Source organism: Diabrotica virgifera, chromosome 9, assembly GCF_917563875.1.
Source record: "Diabrotica virgifera virgifera chromosome 9, PGI_DIABVI_V3a".
Taxonomy (NCBI): domain Eukaryota; kingdom Metazoa; phylum Arthropoda; class Insecta; order Coleoptera; family Chrysomelidae; genus Diabrotica; species Diabrotica virgifera.
In genome coordinates, this window is record NC_065451.1 from 222,923,713 (window position 1) to 222,946,067 (window position 22,355).

Consider the following 22,355-nt stretch of genomic DNA (forward strand, 5'->3'; position numbering starts at 1 on the left):
AGTGGTTATCATTGAGTGGGTGAGAACCGAGTGATATCTTTGAGGGTCAACATCAGAGAGAGAGAGAGAGTTGTTAACTTTGCACTTCTGTTGTCTGTAGTAGGCAACAGTCAAGAGAGAGAATATTTCGTTTGCAGTTTAAAAATGTCTGTATATCCAACGGACTGGGCAACAGCATGAAGAGAAGGAATTTGTTATTCAGGGTTGCCTTAATTATTTAAAATTGAGGGTTGAAATTATCAAGTGATACAGCGAAAAATATAATTTTTCGCATGTGAAAAATTGAATATTTATATAACGTAGAGGCTCTTCTACTCGTTTCTGCTTACTGCTTACTGCATAGAATCAGTGATCATGGTAGAGCATGAAGGGACCCTTCACCCTAACAAGCATGTTCAAATGCTATTTAAATGAATGATTATTTGGTTATAAAAGACTGATTTTCGACAAGACTAATAATAATGTAAACGCAATATACTTAATTGTACCAAAGATTTTTTATTTTTTTTATAACGTTTCCTAAGAAACATTTCAAAATTTTGATGGCAACTACGGACAACATTTTGCATTGTGCATGTCATTTTGTAATATTATAAGATAATACTTTTTAATACTTTTTTTATAAATAATATTTTCAGTTTCTCTTGCTGATGCATGAACAACGTAAAACGTTTTATAGTAGATCTATTTTTATTTTCATGTTATTTATGAGCAATTTTAATGTAAAAATATCGTCTAGTGGGCACCACTTATTTCGTTTTTCTCTTTCTATTAATTAGCAACTATATTTTGATTGATTTGCTAATGATGCATCGAGAATATATATTTATATATGTTATTAAAAGTAAATAATAGTTTTAATCTTCGCGGACACACAAATAAAAATAGCTAGTTTCACCTGGCTCGAAGGACCAAACATGAGTATAAGCTTGGGTATGTAAATGGACTGTATGCTGGTGAATTTTGTTTCAGATGATGTAGGTATGGTCGAAGTCAAAAAATAAGGCTCGCAGGCCGCAAGTTTTTATTTGACAACCGCGCTTTTCTGTTAAACTTGATGGTAGCGAAAAAACTAGTATATGAAAAAAAATTGTTCAATTTGTTTGCCGTCAAGTTTGTACCGGTAGGTTATGATATCAATAAATCTATGACTTGCATGTCTAACTGTTTGACTTTTAGTTCTCGACAATAACGTATACACTATTTTTAAAATATTGTTTCAAAAACCAGTTTTTCATATTGCATATATATAATTTATAGCCTCGATGATCTGTGTAATTGTTTACTAAACTTACTGTACTATATTATTATATAGATATATTTTTATTTTAGTTTATATATACTATGCTTAAGACTGATTTTTTTTCTACGTACTTTGCATCCGTTGTTGATTCATTTCTTGTAAGATAGTTAGGTGATTAAGATAGAGTTGTTGTCTCAATTTTTTAAATCGATATCTGTATTCACTATACAAGAATTATTCACAAATAAAACAGTATTTATTATTTTCCCAGTTTTATCCAATTATCCCAATTATCAAAATACATAGTTATTTATGAAACAGTTCGTGAAGTATGCTTTTTGCGAACGCACGCGATGTTTAGAGGTTTAGAGGCTATACATCGCGTAAGTTCGCAAAAAATACTTCACGCACAGTTTCATACAATATTTTATCTATGATGAACAAATAAAAAAACTGTAACTCTTCGTCACTGGAATTTATTTCTATTCTACAATTTTTAGAACTTTGACATTTAAAAATTCTAACTTCTTTCAAACCACAAAACTGCCAAAACTTTTGTCGTTATTTATTGCTCATTATGTCATCAGCATGACAACGCGAAAGTTAAGGATATTTGATTATATGAAAGTGTGTCAAAAACAGTGCGAAAAAGTAAGTCCCATTTAAAATGCATTGTTACTTTACGCACTGCTATCTATAATGACAGTTTTCACAAACTAAAAATACATAATATGACGTAGAGTAGATAATAGTTATTTATGAAACAGTTCGTGAAGTATGCTTTTTGCGAACGCACCCGATTTTTAGAGCACGAGCGACAACGAAGCGAGTGCTATATATAAACAAATAGAAAAAGCTGTAACTCTTCGTTATTGGAATTCATTTCTATTCTACAATTTTTAGAACTTTGACATTTAAAAATTCTCACTATGTACTTTCAAACCACAAAACTGTCAAAAGTTTTGTTGTAATTCATTGCTCATATTGTCATCACCATGACAACGCGAAAGTTAAGGATTGTCACCATGACAACTCGAAAGTTACGAACAGTGCGAAAAAGTAAATCCCATTTAAAATACATTGCTACTTCACGCACACTTTAAACCCTTCACGCACTGCTATCTATAATGACAGTTTTCACAAACTAAAAACTTATACATAATATGACATAGAGTAGATAAAATTTTTCGTTATAGAAATTTAAACATTTCATTTTTATAAAACAAAACTGTATATTCCTACTAACCTTTTATTTACATCGTATTAGTGTGGAATATTTCATAATTTTTATTAGAATACTGGATTATAATGAAATAGTGAAATAGTACTTTATTATGACATTTGAATTATTATGAATTTTTTCATTCATTATTATGAATTGTTGTCGCAAGTTTCAAACATTTTAAATGATGTACAACTTTTTCACAATGTGAAACAAAAATTTAAAACAAGTTTAGGATCTATATGTTTTGCTTTTATTCTAGCAAAATGGCGGTGTTTTTTATTATTGATTACACAAATATTAATCTAATATTTGCAAAATGTTGGATTAATTGAAGAACAATAATTTAAATGTAACATTTCGAAATTGTTGACATTATTTACGTGCAGTCAGACAAAAAGACGGGTATAAATTAAATCAGTGTTTTTGGTCCAATAAATGTAAGAAGATGTATTCCATACGCATCGGCATATTTTTTTGAAGAACTACGAGTACCTGTCAGAACTGCATTTAATGTGGTTTTGGGCAGATCACATGTCAGTTAAAAGTGTCGCAGAATTACTTTAATAATAAAATTACTTTGTTAAATTTTGAAAATAATATTTAAATTTTAAAAATACAGAAAACGTAGTACGAAACTGCGCTAGTCTACAGTACTGTTTACTGTACCACTTTTTTTTATTTCTCCTTTGATCTGGTAAGTACCCAATCCAAATTATATTCAGGATCTAATACCAATTCTATAATTTTAGGAAAGTAAAAAGAAATTCCCAAAGAACCAAAAAAGACAAAGGTGGTCCTGGTTCAACAATCGCCAAAGCTCGTACTCGGCGAAGAAAACAAGCAGAACCCAAACGAGCGATGAGCGAACCAAAAACCAAGAAAGATCAAGACCAAAAATCAAGAAAGCACGGCCAGCATCCTCCTCCTCTTCTCCTCGCAGACCCCATCCAATGTGACTATTGCACTGCTATGTTCAACAATAACGTAGATTTCGCCTTTCATTCTTTAAATCACAGTACAGACAAGAAGTACACATGCCATTTGTGCAGCTACAGAAGCTTGTACAAATACAAAATGGGGATACACGTGAGAACCCACGAAGGAACCAACAGGTTCAAGTGTGACCTATGTGGGAAGGCTTTCATGGGTCAGAAGCAAGCACAAGAGCACAAAAACTTTCATACTGGTGAAAAGCCGTTTCAATGCGAGATTTGTGGGAAGGATTTTATGTTTTCGTCGATGTTGGCGACTCACAGGAGGAGCTACCACTACGAGATTCTTACAGGTAGGTAAAAAAGAGTTATCATCATTAATTAGCCTATATTTGTCCACTACTGAATGTTGGTCTCCCGGAAAATTTTCCGCCGATCTCTATCTTGAGTCTCCTGTAAGCTATTATTTGGGCGATGCTACGGCTTTCAGTTTGAATTTTAGCGCTGACTACAACTCAGATCGTGATTTTTTCCAATATTCCTAACAATGTTTCTCCATTGGTCTCTATCTTCAGCTGCTCTAAGATCTTCGCAGAATGAGTCTCCAGCTGAATGCTTTATTTGGTCAGACCATCTATTTGGTGATCGTCCTCTTGATCTTCTCCCCGGAACGTTTCCAGAAACAATTAATATCTCCAAACTGTCGTCACCTCTGCGAACCCCGTGACCAAAGAATTGCAGAATTCGTTGCAGACATATTGTGGACAGCCTTTTTTAAACGCTTTTATTTAGTTCAATAGTTTGCATCAAATTTTTAGACGTTAATTTGACTGCCTTGTCTTCAATGCAAATGAATGAAAATTTGCAGACATATGCATTCGCAGGAACAATACACGAATAGTCAATAAAATTTTTATTATGTTTATTAATTGTTTAAATAAAAAAAAACGATTTTAAGGGAAAATGCTTAAATTCTCTTGTTTTTTACAATGTAGAAAATTGAAACTTTTACCTTTTGTAGCTAATGATATGAACTATACATAATTTCACTGTTTACGTTAATTGTTTACGTTATGCTTCAGAGATAAACAATGAAGTTTCAAATTTTGAATGCTCATATTTGTTTATATAAAAATCGGCGCTTATGGCAGGGGAGCCCAAGCGGGGATTTTTGCAGTTACTTGAGCGCGTCAGATTATCATATGGGGAGAAACCTGGTACCCTGCAGATGTACATCTGCCATATATTGGCTCTTAACACAGGGAAGTTCGTTATGGGGGGCCCGAAAAAAAATTTATCCTTAAAAATACTCGAAATTGTCATAAGATAAGGTAAGTTAAGTACAGGCAAAAGAGTGTATATTTCAAAAATCTGACGATTTGAGCGGGGCGTAAGGAAATGCGTGAATCAAAAAGTTTCACAAAAAAAAAGCGAATATTTCGCGAAATGAACGTCAGATCAAAAAACTAAAAAATATGTCTTCAATATTTTTCAAAAATCGACTGAATGGTACCAAACATGACCCCCCACGGAGAGGTTTGGGGGGTAAATTTAAAATTTTAAATTCAAACCCGCGATATTTTGCAAAATAAACATCAGATCGAAAAACTGCAAAATACAATTTCATTATGTTTTTGAAAAATCTATCGAATGGTATCAAACATGACCTCCTACGGAGGTGGGGTTGGAGGTTACTTTAAAATCTTAAATAGAAGCCCCAAATTTTTATTGCAGATTTGGATTCTTTACGTAAAAATAGGCAACTTTTATTCGATACTTTTTTTCGAGCTATGGATAGATGGCGCTATAATCGGAAAAACGATTGTTGGAAATGGAAAATTAAATTAAAAAGTGGGAAGTTCCCACTAAAATGGAAAATTTTTATTAACTTTTTTTGGTTTTAGGACCTAATAATCACAACCCAATAGGTCCCCATATCGCTCAAGTGACTGCAAATTTAGCATACTTTGCTCCCCTATTATTCCTGTCAAATTTCAATATGATACGAAACAAAACTTCACGATAGCTTAGTGTGAAAACTTCGTATCTCATTTCACAGAAAATTTTACAGGAGAGACTTTAAACTTAATTTCTGCATACTATAACTTAAAACAAAAAAACTGTTTACATATTTTTGATTCTGAATATGTTTAGATCATTACACATACATTTTTCATATATATTTTGGGTTATAGTATGCAGAAATTCAATTTAAAGTCACTCATGTAAAATTTTCTGTACAATGAGATACGAGGTTTTTACACTAAGCCATCGTTCAACGAAACTTCGAATTAAAAAAATTCCTGTTTTTATCGTAGTCTTAGAAAAACCACCGGTAGAGAGGTTTTGTGCTACAATTAACATTAACGCATTGGTTTTGGCGTATTAATTAAACGCTTTTCTTTAGTTCAATCGTTTGGAGCTCAAATGACTAAAAATTTGCAGACATATGCATTCGCGGAAACAATACACGAATAGTCAATAAAAAAATTGTTTGTTTATTAATTGTCTAAATAAAAAAACGATTTTAACGGAAAATTATTAAAATCTCTTGTTTTTTACAATGAAGAAACTTGAAACTTTTACGGATTGTAGCTAATGATATGAACTATACATAATTTCACTTTTTACGTTAATTGTTTACGTTATGCAATAAAGTTTCAAATTTTTTGCCGATTCCGACTACTTTTCATATTAGTACATCATATGTTTTATACATATTTTAATAAACATGACGATATATTTTAATGTTTGAAAAGTGTAAGACTAAAAAGTAAAAAATAAAAAAATGTGAAAAAAATTTTTTTAGGAAACGCTTTTCTTTAGTTACGAGTGCCTAAAATTAAAAATATTATAAAAAATCAACTAAAAAGCAAAAAATTAAAAAAATTGACAAAAACCTACCACATTCGTTAAAGAAAAGCGTGGGGCGAAAACCGTTTATTCAATGAAGACGCGCCACGCTTTTCTTTAACGAATGTGTTAGGTTTTTGTCAATTTTTTAAATCTTTTGCTTTTTAGTTGATTTTTTATAATATTTTTAATTTTAGGCACTCGTAACTAAAGAAAAGCGTTTCCTAAAATTTTTTTTCATATTTTTTTATTTAATATTGAGTTGGTTTAGAATGGAAACGTTTGTCCCATGAGCTGTCCAAGGTATGCGCAGCATTCTTCTCCAGCACCACATCTCAAAGGCATCAATTTCTTGGCGCTCGCATGCGCGAGGAGTCCAAGTCTCTGCTCCGTATAGAAATATTGAGAATACAAGGGCATTCACCAGTCTCATCTTGATATTTTGAGAGATAGATCTGTCTTTCCAAACTTTAGTTAGGCGACTCGTCGCATTTTTTGCCATACCAATACGTCTCCGAACTTCTGCTTCACAGTTACCATCGTTAGTTATACTAGACCCGAGATAGATAAAGGTGTTTACTATCTGGTATTCCTGTAACATGTTAGTCAGTTGAATAGTGTCGAATCTGTCGACCACCATTATTTTTGTCTTAGCTTTATTTATTTTCAAGCTGACTACAAGGTTGGTCATAAATTTTGTTTTTGAGGTGTTAATTTTAAGACCAATTGTTTTTGACGCTTCATGGAGCGCTTCTAGCATTTTTGTAGCTTTGTCAACTTATATCAGATATAAAAACGATGTGTTCGGCAAATCTTAGGTAATTCAGATCTTTTCCATTTATATTAGTTCCCATATTATCCGGTCGTTCATTCATTGTCATTCGATTGAGCATATTTTCGAGTAAAGCTGTAAATAATTTCGGGGAGATAGTATCACTCTGTATAAGTCCATGTGCTATTCGGAACTTTTTGGTATCTTCATGAAGTAGAAAACAAGCTGTACCAGTTTCGTAGATACAGTACAACCTGTCACATCCGGACCTGTCATATCCGGACCTCCCCATATCCGGACGGTTCTGTCGTCCGCACCTACCGAAATCTACCGAGAAAGGCAGTCCTGCTCTTGGATAACGCACCCTCTCATCCCGACCCAAAAGAACTAAAAGATGGCGAAATAAAGTATCTTTTTTGCCCCAAATGTGACATTCCTCTGTATGTCTGTAGATCAAGGTATTATAGAATCTATAAAACTTGTCTATCGACGAAAGTTATTGACGGCGTTGATTACTGGAATGTATGAAGGAGAAAACGTTTCAGAGACTATAAAAGAAGTGGTCTTGATATCCGGATTTTTCATATCCGGATCGGTCTGTCGTCACATTGATCCGGATATGGCAGGTTTTACTGTACTATTAATCAAGGGAATATATCGGTAGTCAATGCGACAGTCAGCCAATGCTCGAAGCATTGATGATCTACTAGTATAGTATCAAAAGCCTTTGTGTAGGCCTTCATCGCTCTTGTTAGTCTTTAACCACTCTCTAACCTTTGCTTGCTTTGACCGGTTGCTACCTAGCTTTAGGATGTAGTCTCTTATTGTACTATGCAACTTTTCCACTCTTCTGTTGCTCTGTGCTGATAAAGTATTGCCTGATATCTCTTCTTGTGCACATGTCTTCCATCCTCTTATTCTTGAAGTCTAGACCTTTTCATTACAATTTTCCATGATTTTCCCATTTTTTCAATCCATCTTTTTGTATGAAAAATCATGTATGTATATTGATCAGCATAACTGGTGTGCTATAATTTGTGTAATATATCTCTAGTCCGCTTTTATTGTTAAAATGTCCATTTAATTCTATTCGTTTCTTCATAATTTTACGTTAATTAAATATTTGTCCGGACCTCTAGTTAATAAACGCTAACGCCAATACATCTACATTAAAATATCCCACTTCTGACACCAATGTAGTGCATTTAATAGTCTTTTGTAAGTGTTAAAATTCATTATAATAAAAACACAAATCGATACTAGTAGGTATAAAGCAATGTTGATACATCTTTATTTGTTTTAGGAAAACCTCTGGTAAAATTCGACTGCATCGAATGCAACAAACACTACAGATCCGCAGAAGGTCTCAGAACACACATCATCAAAATCCACAAGGCCCACGAAATAGATCTAACGGTCATCTGCGAGATCTGCGGCAAAAAGCTAGCAAACAAGAAGAGACTCAAGTTTCACCTTAGTATCCACACAGGCCACAAACCGTACTCATGCCACGTGTGTCCAAAAAGCTTTGCTAAGAAGGATCAGCTCGTGGAGCATATTCGGACGCACACTGGTGAGAGGCCTTATGTGTGCAAACAGTGTGGGAAAGGATTTGCTCAGAGAACACCCTTAAAAACCCATGAAAGGACACATGCAGACAAAACTTGTACATGTAATTTGTGTGGTTTGACATTTAAGTCCAAAACTGAGTTGGAGAGTCACATTAAAGGTCCCTTACATCGTTGGTCATAAAAAGTTTTTTTGTCATATAGTACTATGCACCTTCCCTCCTCAAGTCCTTACTATCAATATGTGTATATCAGAGGATATTGTTACGTTTTTACGTAATTTATTAATGACTGTAAAGACTTAATTTATTTAGTTTTTATTTTAATTTATTTACATTTATTTTTAATTTATTTATACTAAACTATTTACGCTAAAAGAGTTTTGTTATTAATTTAAACTTTTCGATACAATTTATAAACTCAGACTGGTTCTAAAATAATAAATTATTATTTTTGTTTTTATTTATTTCTCGTTGGCTGTTTTTGCCTTGAATTTACTAGAATGGAACAGCGGAGACCCTTTCGTCACTCAGGTATCTGTTCTCGGGTCTTGTAGAAAGGTCTGGTCGGATTATCGCTAGGATGGCGATAATCCGACGCCAGATTAGATGGCTGGAGAACCCCCAATACCTCTCGCAGGTAGACTTATGTTGTTTACTTGAGTCATATTAAGGGCGTAGGTGCAAAATTTCGGGCCAATGTGTTTAAATGCATTAATTTTTTTCGAATCATGAGAAAACTAATAAATATTTTTGAAAAATTTAAACGCAGAATGAAAGATTACATTATTACCGAGGTCCGAAAGTCCCTTAGAAGAAACAAAAAGTTTCTTTTGAAAGGTATTTGAAATTTAAAAATCACACTAAATTTTCCTTTTTATTTTCACCCCTGTAACATATTAAAATGAACATTTTAGAAGTTTTCAGGGACTTCCAGCCCTCGGTAATAATGCAATATTTCATTTTGTGTTTAAATTTTTCAAAAATACCTATTAGTTTTCTCAGAATTCGAAAAAAAGTAATGCATTTAAAAATCATCGGAGCCGAAATTTTACGCCTACCCCCTTATGGAATTTTCTAGTGGGTCATTGACAGTTACTTAACGTAACAATATCTTGATTCTTGACCTTTGTACCATCGAATTTCTCTTGAATATGATGTTGTTAATTAGTTCAAGAAAATGACTAGTTAAGAACTAGTTTTAGTCTTCAGATTGAGGTAGGCCGAGATAAAAACTGGAAAACTGACACAGATGTAAGGATCTTTAAGACTGACATCGAAATCTCTAATATTATTTATCCAAATCCTTATAATTTCAGATATTTTTCTATTATTATGTTATTTTTCTATATATTAAATACATATATATTACCAATTGTGTACTTTTTGAAGCGAAGCTTTACTGAACGCATATGCTTGCTCATAAGATTGCCCTGTGTCAGCCCTGTGCCCTTTTTCCTAACCCTGTATACAGAGTGTACAGAAACTCTCCTGACAAACGGAAGAGCAGAGATTCCTCAGATAATTTTAAGAAAATTAAACCCGATTCACCTAGTCCGAAAATGCTTCAAAATATAGCTAGAGTTCTTTAAAGATGGCGCCTTGTAATTATTTATCTCCGGAATGCTTCTATTTAGAATAACAAAAACGGGTACGCTTGTTTATCTTCCAGAGATAAATCGATTTCATCAATTGCGAATTTCTAGTACCGGTCATGGGTGTCTGGTTTGGGTAGAGCAACGGTTATTTTATCGCATAACTTTGTTGTCTTTAACTTTTAAGCATCTATGACACTAGATTATTAAATTGAGAGGTATTCTACTACTAAAATGTACTCTTTGAGGTTGGTAGAATACACCATTTTCTAGAAAAATAGATTTAGAACTAGATTAGAAAAAAAACTGTGTATTTTACCGGGGCACGTACAACAAAACTAACTTTTAATAAGAAAGCTCACAATTTAATAATCTAGTTTCAAAAATGCTTAAAAATTAAAGACAAAAAGTTATGCGATAAATAACCGTTGACCAACCCAAAATGAACGCCTATGACCAGTACTATAAATTCGCAATTAGTGGAATGATAAATAAAGGTACCACTTTTGGGTTTTCTAAATAGAAGCGTTCTGGAGGTATTTAAAAAACTAATTAAAAGGTGCACTCTTCAAAGAGCTCTAGCTCACTTTTTCGGACTAGATGAATTGGGTTAAATTGTCTTAAAATTATTTGAAGAATCTCCGGTCTTCATTTCTTAGGAGAGTTTCTGGTCACCCTGTATATACTTTATATGAAATTAAAAACAGTAAGTATACCTTGATTTGATACCTTGTGATAAAACACTTTTAACATATATTCCGCATTTTAGAAAACGTTCACGAAGAAAGTTAAAAACCGATTTGAATCCCGATAAAAAACCGAAAATTATAAGACCCAAAAGGACGAAACCAAATAGCGAAAGACCTAGGAAGACTCCGCATCATCCACCACCTATGAAACTTGATGAACCAATCAGTTGTGAGAATTGTAGTGAACAATTTGAAACCAATATTGCGTTTGCCTATCATTCTTTAACGCACAATGAAGATGGAAAGTACTCTTGCCATTTGTGCCAATACAGGACCTCGTACAGGTAATTTTTTTTAATAGTTACTACATAATCATTTAGCCTATATTTGTCCACTGCTGATCATAGGTCTTCCGTAAAATTGTGCACATATTTCTATATTGCGCTTCTTGCATCCAATTTATGGTGATGTGCTTTATATTTCATCCGCCTAATCTATAGTAGCCCAATAAAATAAAATAAAATCAAAATGTAATTCCGTACAGGTAGAAATAAATTTTTTATTAAAGTTTAGGTCAAGACAAAAGATATTTTCAAGAAAGTATATGATTAATCTAAGGGGATCATTGTTTAAATAATTAAAATTTGGTAATTTTTGCAGAAAATTTACTTTTTTACCTGCTGCGGCAATTCTTGTTTTTATTAAGAATTTTACAATTTTTTGCTGCAAAGATGAAGAAACAGTCTTTTATATAAAACTTACTAAATTAAATTTGACTCGTAATTTATTTAAATAATTTTAAATCAAAATTGAAAAACAAATTTCCAAAAAAATATTATTTGCAATATAAATAAGCACTATAAAATATTTGGTTTTTCAGAAAAAGTTGCGCTATAATATCACTACTATAAATCGACAAAAAAATTGGTTGATAAATATTGAGTAGTTTATGAGAGATTGAATTTGTTTATAAAAAATTACCATTTTTTCAATTGCAAAAACGCGGTTGTTGCCGATAGAGTATACAAGTTTTTAAGGTTTCATTTTCTTTGCTTTAATATATATTTTCGATAAATGTATTGACAAATTAAAATTTTAATTAAACACCCCTTCAAAATGGCGTTTGAATATTGGTGGAATTTGTTTAAAACTTGTTTTTCTAGGAACGTCACCGGGATTAAAAATTTTTAATTTTTTTTTTTCGATATTCGTGTTCCTTGTAGTTTTTGACAGACTTAAAAAAGAAAAAAAAATTCTAGATCCATTTTTTGCCGCATTAGCTTTTCCAAGTTTAAAAATTCATAATTTGTTAATTTATCAATATTAACATTTTAAAGTTCGTGAGTACATCTATCAACCCTACTACTTAACAATGTCATTTATAAATAGAGTTCAAATTTTAGAATATTTAAAAAAATAATGATTTTCGTAGCGACCATAACTGAAAACTTTTTGCATGAAGAGTGGTGCAGTAGTACTTTGCGTTATCTTCGTTAATAATGGACCAATTTTAATGTTTTTTTTTATTTTATGGTAACTTATAAAAATAGTAACATCTAAATGACACTCTTAACAATAAATATTCGTCAATTTGTTATAAACATTTTTAAAAAAAAATTTTTTTCTCTAGATGTGATAAATAAAAATTGACACAAAAGATTCTTTGTCAAAAAAATTAACAAAATAATACTAAATTAGTATTAAAAATTTGTTAAAGACTTTTTGCTTTGTACAATATTAAAATATACAGTAAGCACGTAAAGGGTGGAATAAGTTCATTTTCTCGAGAATGGACGATTTTGGAAAAAAATTCCGAAACAGATCGATTTTTATTTTTAAATTAAGACTTTTTGGCATATATATCATACTATTGACGTCACCCACCTGTGCGTGATGACGTCATCGATGATTTTTTTTTAAATGAGAATAGGTGTCGTGCGATAGCTCAATTCTCTATTCAGTAGTATAAACATTTACATAATTATTTATACAGAGTGTCCAAAACAAATTTTTTTGAATTAAATTTATTGACACAAAAAGATGAATGTATGTAATTTATTTAATTCAAAATACATTTTTCAAATAAACATTTTTTTCTGTTTTCTGAGAGCAGTAAAATGTATTTTGAATTAAATAAATTACATACATTCTTCTTTTTATGTCAATAAATTTGATGCAAAAAAAATTTTTTTGGACACCTTGTATAGATAATTATGTTAATGTTTATACTACTGAATAGAGGATTGAATTACCTTTCAAATGAGCTATCACACGACCCCCATTCTCATTTAAAAAAATCATCGATGACGTCATCACGCACACGTAGGTGACGTCACTAGTATGGTGTATATGCCAAAAAGTCGTAATTTAAAAATAAAAATTGAATTGTTTCAGGATTTTTTTCCAAAATTTTCCATTCTCGAGAAAATGAATTAATTCCAACCTTTACGTGCTCACTGAATATGTATTTTACATTTAATTTTATAATATTTTTAACAGGTAATACACCAAAAATTTGTGTATATATTTGTTAATTTTTTTTCACTTCTATACATATATTTATATATAGGTTGTCCTCCATTTTTTTTGTATATTATATTTTGTATTCACATTAACTTTGCGAGATTTTGCCAATGATTTGTACAAAGAAAAAAGTTTTTATGATTATTTAAGAAAAATTTACTATTTTCTTAAATTTTTAAAATAAAAATTTGTTTTAATTCTCTTTTGTGATTATCTTTGATGCCAACTTTTATTTATCACAATACTAGAGAAAAAAAGATGTTTATAACTAATTATTGATTATTTATGGCAAAAAGGGTCATGCAGATGCTATTATTTTTATATGCTACCCCAAATTAAAAGAAGACATTGAAATTGGCCCATTATTAACAAATATATTGAAAACTACTCCTCCGCCAATTTTCAGACAAAATGTTTTCATTTAAGGTGCTAGGAAAATCATCATTTTTCAAAATATTCTACAATTTTGATTATGTGTATAAATGACATTGTTAAGTAGTAGGGTTGATAGATGTACTCACGAGTTTTAAAATGTTAATATTGATAAATAAACAAATTGTGAATTTTTAAACTGGGAAAAGCTATCTCGGCCAAAAATGCTTCTAGAAAATTTTTATTCTTTTGTGGATATGTCAAAAATTACCAAGAATACGAATATCGGCAAATAATTTCAAGATTTTTAATCCCGGCGATGTTATTAAAAAAATAGGTTTTAAACAAATTACACCAATTTTCAAACGCCATTTTGGAAGGGTGTCTAATTGAAATTTTGATTTGTCAATACATTGATCGAAAACATACATAAATGCAAAACAAATGACACATTAAAAACTTGTATACTCTATCGGCAACAACCGCGTTTTTGCAATTGAAAAAATGGTAGCTTTTTATAAACAAATTAAATATCTCATAAACTACTCAATATTTATCGACCAATTTTTTTGTCAATTTTTAGTTATATTATAGGGCAACTTTTTTTGCAAAACAAAATATTTTATAGAGCTTATTTATATTGCAAATAATATTTTTTTGGAAATGTGTTTTTCAATTTTGATTTACAATTATTTAAATAAATTAAGGGTCAAATTTAATTTAGTAAGTCTCATATAAAAGACAGTTTCTTCGTCTTTGCAGAAAAAAATTGTAAAATCCTTAATAAGAACACGAATTACCTCAGCAGTTAAAAAAGTAAATTTCGTGCAAAAATTACCCATTTTTAATTATTTAAACAATGATCCCCTCATATGATTCATATACTTTCTTGAAAATATCTTTTGTTTGGACCTAAACTTTGATAAAAAATTTATTCCAACCTGTACGGAATTACATTTTGATTTACATGTATTGTAATTTTAATTTGATCGGTCTATAGTTGGTGGTCATCCTCTGATTCGATATGCCTCTTGTCTTGGTCGCCATTCCAAAATCTTTGTGGTCATTAATTTTTTGCTGCTCAGTTTGTTCACAAGCCATTTAGTTATTATCTCTTCGTGAATAGTTTGTATATATTACAGAGAAAACTAATAGGTCTGTAGTTCTTAAGGTCTGAAATGTCACTTTTTTGCGCATTATGGTTATTATTGCATTATGGCATTGGGAAGGGGATCTCTTATGATCCTTTTATACGTAGGTACTTCATTCTGTGTTATTGTCTATTTTCTGATCGTGGTTTTATATTTTTATATTCCGAATTTTTGTTGTTTAAGTTTCTTATTTCACATCCTTCATTTTTTGCTCCATCCCTTTTTTAATTTTAGATTATTATTTTAGGTACCAAATAGGAATTCACGTAAGGAAACACGAAGGTACAACAAGATTTAAATGCGAAATTTGTGATAAAGCATTCATGGTTCAAAAACAAGCAGAAGAACACAAACACGTGCACACTGGAGAAAAGCCCTACCAATGTGACATGTGCGGCAAACATTTCATGTTTTCTTGGAGGCTAACAGCTCACATGAGTGGCAGCCATTACGAAATGGTTACAGGTAAGTTAAGAGGTTGCGCAATACTCCAGGAAATGAAGCCAAAAAAGCACTCGCTTGAAAAATAGACTGGAATATCTGGGGAATTCAATAGAAAAGCCGTGCCATCTCATGGGTGTCAAAATTTTTACCACATCATGGTTTTTATTGACATTTAAGCATAAAAACCAACTCTGGATAAATACTAACAGAACGCGTGAATTCATTTGTCTTTTATTAGGTGAGTTTATTGCACTTCAAAAAAAAATCAGGGGCCAAAAAATGCGAAAAATACCGTACGATAAGCCTCATAGTCATCTACTAAAATTGTTCCTAAAGATAATCCATAAGAGAATTTACAAGTTGTTGAAACTCAAATTCCCCCCAACCAGTTCGGGTTCATAAATGCTGTTGGTACGAGAGAGGGGTAGTCTATTCTCTATTGGCGTACGCCCAACGTGGGACCAGTGAAACGAAAATTACAATAGACTACCCCAGCTAATTGAAATACTATTCGAAAATAATATTTCAACCAACTAAGATAGCTATCGTTTACCCTAACTTAGCTCAGTCTCTCAAGTGTGTGTTCGTCTGGTCCTAATCTTAGATATGAACTCTGAAAATTTAGAATGGAAGCAAACAAAACAGCATTTTAACAAATCATGTTTATTGTTCATTAAAGATATAATAAAAATATGATTTATTAAATGCATTAACAGATATAATTCAAATTCTTGCCAAAAACTAACAATTCTTGATTATACTTATGTATGGCTTGTGGTACTGGTTCGATGGTAACTTCTAGATGTCGAATGGTACTGCTGTTGGTTCTGCAACTGGCTCTGGGGTTCTAAAGGCTGTATTCCACCAGGCCTACAGATGTTGGTCGTTGCAGTCTAGGTGGTGTGGTTGCAGTCTGGATAACATGTTCCTCGTTCTTGTATCGCCGGCAATTTGAGGATGCTTGAAGCTCCCGGAGGGAGAAAAGTGGTTTTATTCCCAAAAACTAGAAGAATAATGAGTATAAGTGACAATCAAGAAGTTAAACCCAATGTGCCAAAGTCTGCCATTCTTTTAAGAAATAATAAAAAAGAGGAGCAGATGACAAGTATAAATTAAATGGAATTAAGATTGAAAATCACTAGTTAAAATTTGATTACTAAACGTGCATATATGTAAATTAAAAAGATATATTTTTAAAACTAAAATATCAAAACCAGTATCAGAACCAACGAACTGTCAACACTGATGGAATCGCCATAAAACGAAGTTAATGGCGCCAGGATGAGATAGAAGATAATCAGGTAAAGGAGGGAAGATAATCGGACAGTGCTAGTCAGGTACGTTGTAGTTGTAGCAAATTTTACCTGAAAATTCTCTGTCTCTCTCATGTCTCTCTAGAAGTGCTAGAACCTCTCTCTTGTATGTTGGCGCCTATCTCGCTTCACTGTTGGAATGGGACGGGGCCATTCCATCAGTGTTGACAGTTCATTGATCAGAACACATGCTTTGACATTGAAGGTTAGAGAAAAAAATATTATAAAAACTGTTATATAAAGAAAATAGGTATGCATGGAATATAATGAGGAATATAATGATTGTAATAATTAGAATTTTTAGTATTCTTACCCCAAGAGAAAGGTCGTCTATCGAATAAATAATTATTTCCAAGCTCCCTTGGCTTTTATGAGTTTGCCACCACCATTTTGAGAATTGAGAGACGAAGTGTCACCATCATGACACTGGGATGTAGGAGGTGACAGGCATGTTCCGTATTAAAAGACAGATATCTAGAGTGTAACGATATACAGGGTATGTTCAGTATGCTCAGTTGATGATTTAGATGTTAGATGGAAAGAGAGATAGGAAATAGAGGATAATAAAAGAGGGCGCCAAACAAGTTTTTAACGAAAAAGCAAGTTAAAACGAATACAGAAGATAATTACTTCTTCAAGATGTAATAATAAATAATATTATTTTGTCTAGAAATTGTCCGTGGATTAGGCCTATTGGGAATACCGCACAAAAAACGCGCCTCCAGACTCTACCTCATAGGGAAAAGGGTCAAAAATAGCTTAATATTAGCGTAGTAATGTTAAAATTGTAATAAATAAATATATAGATAGAAAAGTATCTAAGCCTAAGGTTTTGTTTTTATCGTATTCCTATGAGGATTCGAGAACCTGGTCAAGTTTGGACCGCTGTAAAACCTAGATAAATAAATAAAATTAAACAACTTTATAGTGGAAATTGTTCTTTGAAAAATCCTCTACAAAATCGCTGTGATGTTATTTTATTGTGAATTGAACGGAAAAAAAGTTATAACCTCCAAAAGGAAAGTTCTTACAAAATTTTCTCTTATTTTTGTTTGTAACTGTTTTGTTGGTCACTTGACGATAAAAAGTGATTGATATAAAATTGTAGAAAATTTAATTTGCTATATTTTCCGTGTAATTAAATTTTCTGTAGTGTTGCTAGTTTAGGAGATACAGCGGAAAAGCCCTTTGTACCCCCTTTTCCAAGATGGCGGCCGGAGGACAAGAGTGACGACCACAAAAACTTGAACTTAAGCTTCTACTGAACCCCCTACACATTCAAAAAATAAAATTGACTCCTCTAAGAAATTCAACCCTAAATGTAACATTTCAACGGACTACTATAATACTTCAACCGGGTGGGGACCTTTTTCAAGAGCCACAACCTCTCTCTTGGCATAAAAGTAACAATGTCTTCTCTGTCCTTTTTTATAGTGTTGAATTGTAGACCTTCCATGAATGAAGATATATGCAGAAAGTTGGAAGCATTTGATGTGTGGCTATATTGGAAAATACTTAAAATCCCATGGACTGACCGAGTCACGAATGAGGATGTCTTCAGAAGAATGAAGAAGAACCGAGAAGTACTGAGAACCAACAAATCTCGAAAGTTACAATACTTCGAACACATTATACGAAATGAATCCAGATATGCCTTCCTACAAGCCATTTTGCAAGAAAAAATATTTGGGAAGCGGGGTCCAGGAATAAGAAGAACATCCTGCTTAAAAAACCTCAGAAACTGGTTAAACACAACATCTGTGCAGCTTTTTCGCGCTGCTGCAGAGATTGCCATGATGATCGCCAACGTTCGTCACGGATAGGCATGTCAAGAAGAAGAGATATTCCAGTTGAAAAATAGAGCAGGCATTAATTTTTCGATTCTTATATGCTTCGTTTCCTGAAGTATAAATGTAGTTGTGAAGTCGATAAAAGATTAAAATATAACAAATAAACTGACAACGCTGTTTTTACTTATTTGGTAAATCACCCAGTACTGATTTTTAGGTAAACCTTTGGTGAAATTCGACTGCCAGCAGTGCAAAAAACACTACCGATCAGCAAGCGGTCTCAGAACTCACAACATAAAAAAACACAACACCACGGAAATCGATTTAACTGTCATCTGTGAGATTTGTGGCAAAAGGCTGGCCAATCGAGAAAGACTCAAGTTCCATCTGCGCACGCATACTGGATTTAAGCCACATTCTTGCCACATTTGTCCCAAAAGCTTTTCTAAGAAGGATCAACTCGTTGACCACGTAAGAACGCATACGGGGGAGAGGCCATTTGTTTGTAAAATTTGTGGAAGAGGTTTCGCTCAAAGAACGACGTTGAAGACGCATGAGAAGACCCATAAAAAGGATAGGGTTGCAACGTGACAAATAAAATATAATTTAGATATTTTATATTTTGTTTTACAAACCTTTTAAGGGGCCTTTTACTTTTTAAATTGGAGAGACTGTTAAGTTGCAGATGCACAGGTGAGGAGTCGCGCGCGGTGCTGTCTACAAACGAGTTTTAGTACCTACCGTTTTAAATACAAATATAACTTTTTAATTATTCTAATAAATATAATTTTACGACAATATTTCTTAGACCAGGAAGGATCTGTTTTTAGGTGGATGTGAGAAGTGGCGTTCGGATTTTGGCGGATAAAGTTAGGTGATAACTTCGTTAATAATAATTGACTTTAGTCCAGGGCGCATCTGTTTTGAGATGGACGTTGAGAGGTGACTCAAATTTTTTGCAGAAATTTCTTGAAAATAAATCAAATAATAATATTTGAGTTATCCTCCCTCTCAAAAAGGTCCGGAACATTGCTTAAATAATCAAAATGTCAAAAATTGAAGGAAAAATTCGATTTTTTTCTTCGTTTTTTGATTATAACTTTAAAAGTATTTATTTCCGAGAAAAGTTGTACTGACGTAAAAGTTGCGTAATTCAATTTACTACAATATAGAATTGGTTAAAAATTTAAAAAATAGTCACCCTAGTTGCAAAATAGCAATAATTGCGAAAAAACCATACAAAAACAAGTATTCGTATTTTACGTTTTTCAACAATTTATGCTACACTTAGGACCTTCATATTTCACCAAGAATAACTTTATGATACAGTAAAACAATACTGTAAATTTCATTAAGATCGGTTCAATAGATTTTGCAAAATAAATTTTGCAATACAGCTTTCGCAAGAAAAATTCATTTTTTCAAAATGTTACAGGAGTGAAAATAAAGCAGATAGCAAGTTGAAATTTTTTTGCTTATAGAAGTGTACTGTACCTTTCATCTGCAATTTTCAAAATTAAAATAGATTAATTACCACGGCGTCAGAAAATTTTTGAAATAAACAATAATTTTTGGTGCTACGCGCAGGACAGCGGTGTTCGATTCACACAGGTTGATTTCCACCAAAATTTCTTCTAATCTTTATCTAATATATTATTTTCTTACTCTATATTTTGTTGTATTTAATTATTTTAATTCCACAAAAATCAAACTAATTTTATTATTGTTTGTGAAATATTGTTTAAACAATTGCATATGTTTAAAAATAATAAACTTTTATTATTTAAGTTAAAATATATTAACAAAGAAATCTTTTGCTAATAAAAGTGTTATTTCAAAGGATAGAGTATGTGTTTTTATTTTGCAATAAACAAATTTATTTATTTATATCGAAATGCCATAAAAATTAAAATGTATCAATCATTATCAAAGGTCATTGGAATGCCCAATCAGAGCAAACTATCCGCTGTCCTGCGCGTAGCACCAATAATTAATGTTTATTTAAAAAAATTCCTGACGCCGTGGTGTTAATCGATTTTAATTTTGCAAAATTGCAAATGAAAGGTACAGTAAACTTCTATATGCAAAAAAATTTTCAACTTGCTATCTGCTTTATTTTCAGTCCTGTAACATTTTGAAAAAATGAATTTTTTTTACGATAGCTGGATTGCAAAATTTATTTTGCAAAATCTATTAAACCGATCTTAATGAAATTTATAGTACTGTTTTACTGTATCATAAAGTTTTTCAGGGTGAAATATGAAGGAAATATGAAGTGTAGCATAAATGGTTGAAAAACGTAAAATGCGAATACTTGTTTTTGTATGTTTTTTTCACAATTATTGCTATTTTGCAACAGGGGTGACTATTGTTTAAATTTTTAACCAATTCTATATTGTAGGAAATTTAATTGCGCAACTTTTATGTCAGTACAACTTTTCTCGGAAATGAATACTTTTAAAGTTATAATCAAAAAACCAAGAAAAAAATCGAATTTTTCCTTAGTTTTTTGACATTTTGATTATTTAAACAATGTTCCGGACTTTTTTGAGAGGGAGGATAACTCAAATATTATTTGATTTATTTTCAAGCAATTTCTGCAAAAAAATTTGAGTCACCTCTCAACGTCCAAATGTACTAATATTTTTACAGATGCTCCCTGGTCTACTTATGCTCCTTCTCAAATATGCCCGGAACATTAATAAAAAAAATATTTAAAAATTTCAAAAAATTTCGTTTTTTTTTTCTACTTTCTTTGCTTTTTAACTTTAAAACGATTCATTTTGGAACAAAGTCGTATAGGAATAAAACAAAGATAATTAAATTTTCTATCAGATACGATTGGTTAAAAATGTCTTAATTTAACACCCTTGCTGCAAAATAGCAATAAATAAAATAAGGGGGCAAAACAAGCCTGTCCTTATTCAATGTTTTTCCATCACTTGGGTTACACTTGGAACCTTCCTAATTCGCTTAGAAAATTTTTGTAATGTGCTAAAACCGTCCACCAAATTTCATTAAAATTGACTTACTAGATTTTGCATAATAATTTTGCAATCTAAACTTTTTTAAAAAATTAAAATTTTTAAAATCTTGAACAACAAAAACTAGAATATACAAAGATTTGTCAATCTTTTTTACATATAAAGGAGCACTCCACCTATCTAATGCACTTTACAGAATTAAAATCGTACTATTTAAGCAGCCTCAGTAATGTTTTAAAGTTATAAACAATTTTTTGGCTTATAAACAAATTAGTGCTGTGTCCAGGAGGGGGTGCTACGGGCTCCTTTATTTAGATGGACTTACCCAAGTTTTGTTTATGTATTTTGACCCGTGGAACACGAATTTTTTGGGTAACAGTTGATCCGGATGTCGATAAGATTGTTATAAACAAAGAACTTAAGGAATTACATAACATCGATTTTTCGCAAAATGAAACATTTTTTTATATTTCTTGGGTAATTCTAAGCAAAAAATGTTCTTACAAGTTTTTTTGTAGGATGCATAGTTTTCGAGATAAACGCGGTGGAACATTCAAAAAATCGAAAAATTGCAATTTTTGAACGAGAATAACTTTTGATTAAAAAATAAAATAGCAATTCTGTTGACAGCATTTGAATGTTTAAGTCAAATTATACCGGTTTTAATTATTTGCATTGCTAAAAATTAATTTTTTTTATTATTAAACAAAGCTATTTGTTTACAAGCCAAAAAATTGTTTATAATTTTAAAACATTGCTGAGGCCCCTTAAATAATCAGATTTTAATTCTGTAAAGTGTATTAGATAGGTAGAGCACCTTTTTATATGTAAAAAAATTAGCCAACTTCTAAATGGTCTACTTTTTGTTCAAAAAGATTTTAAAAAATTTGAACTTTTTTAAA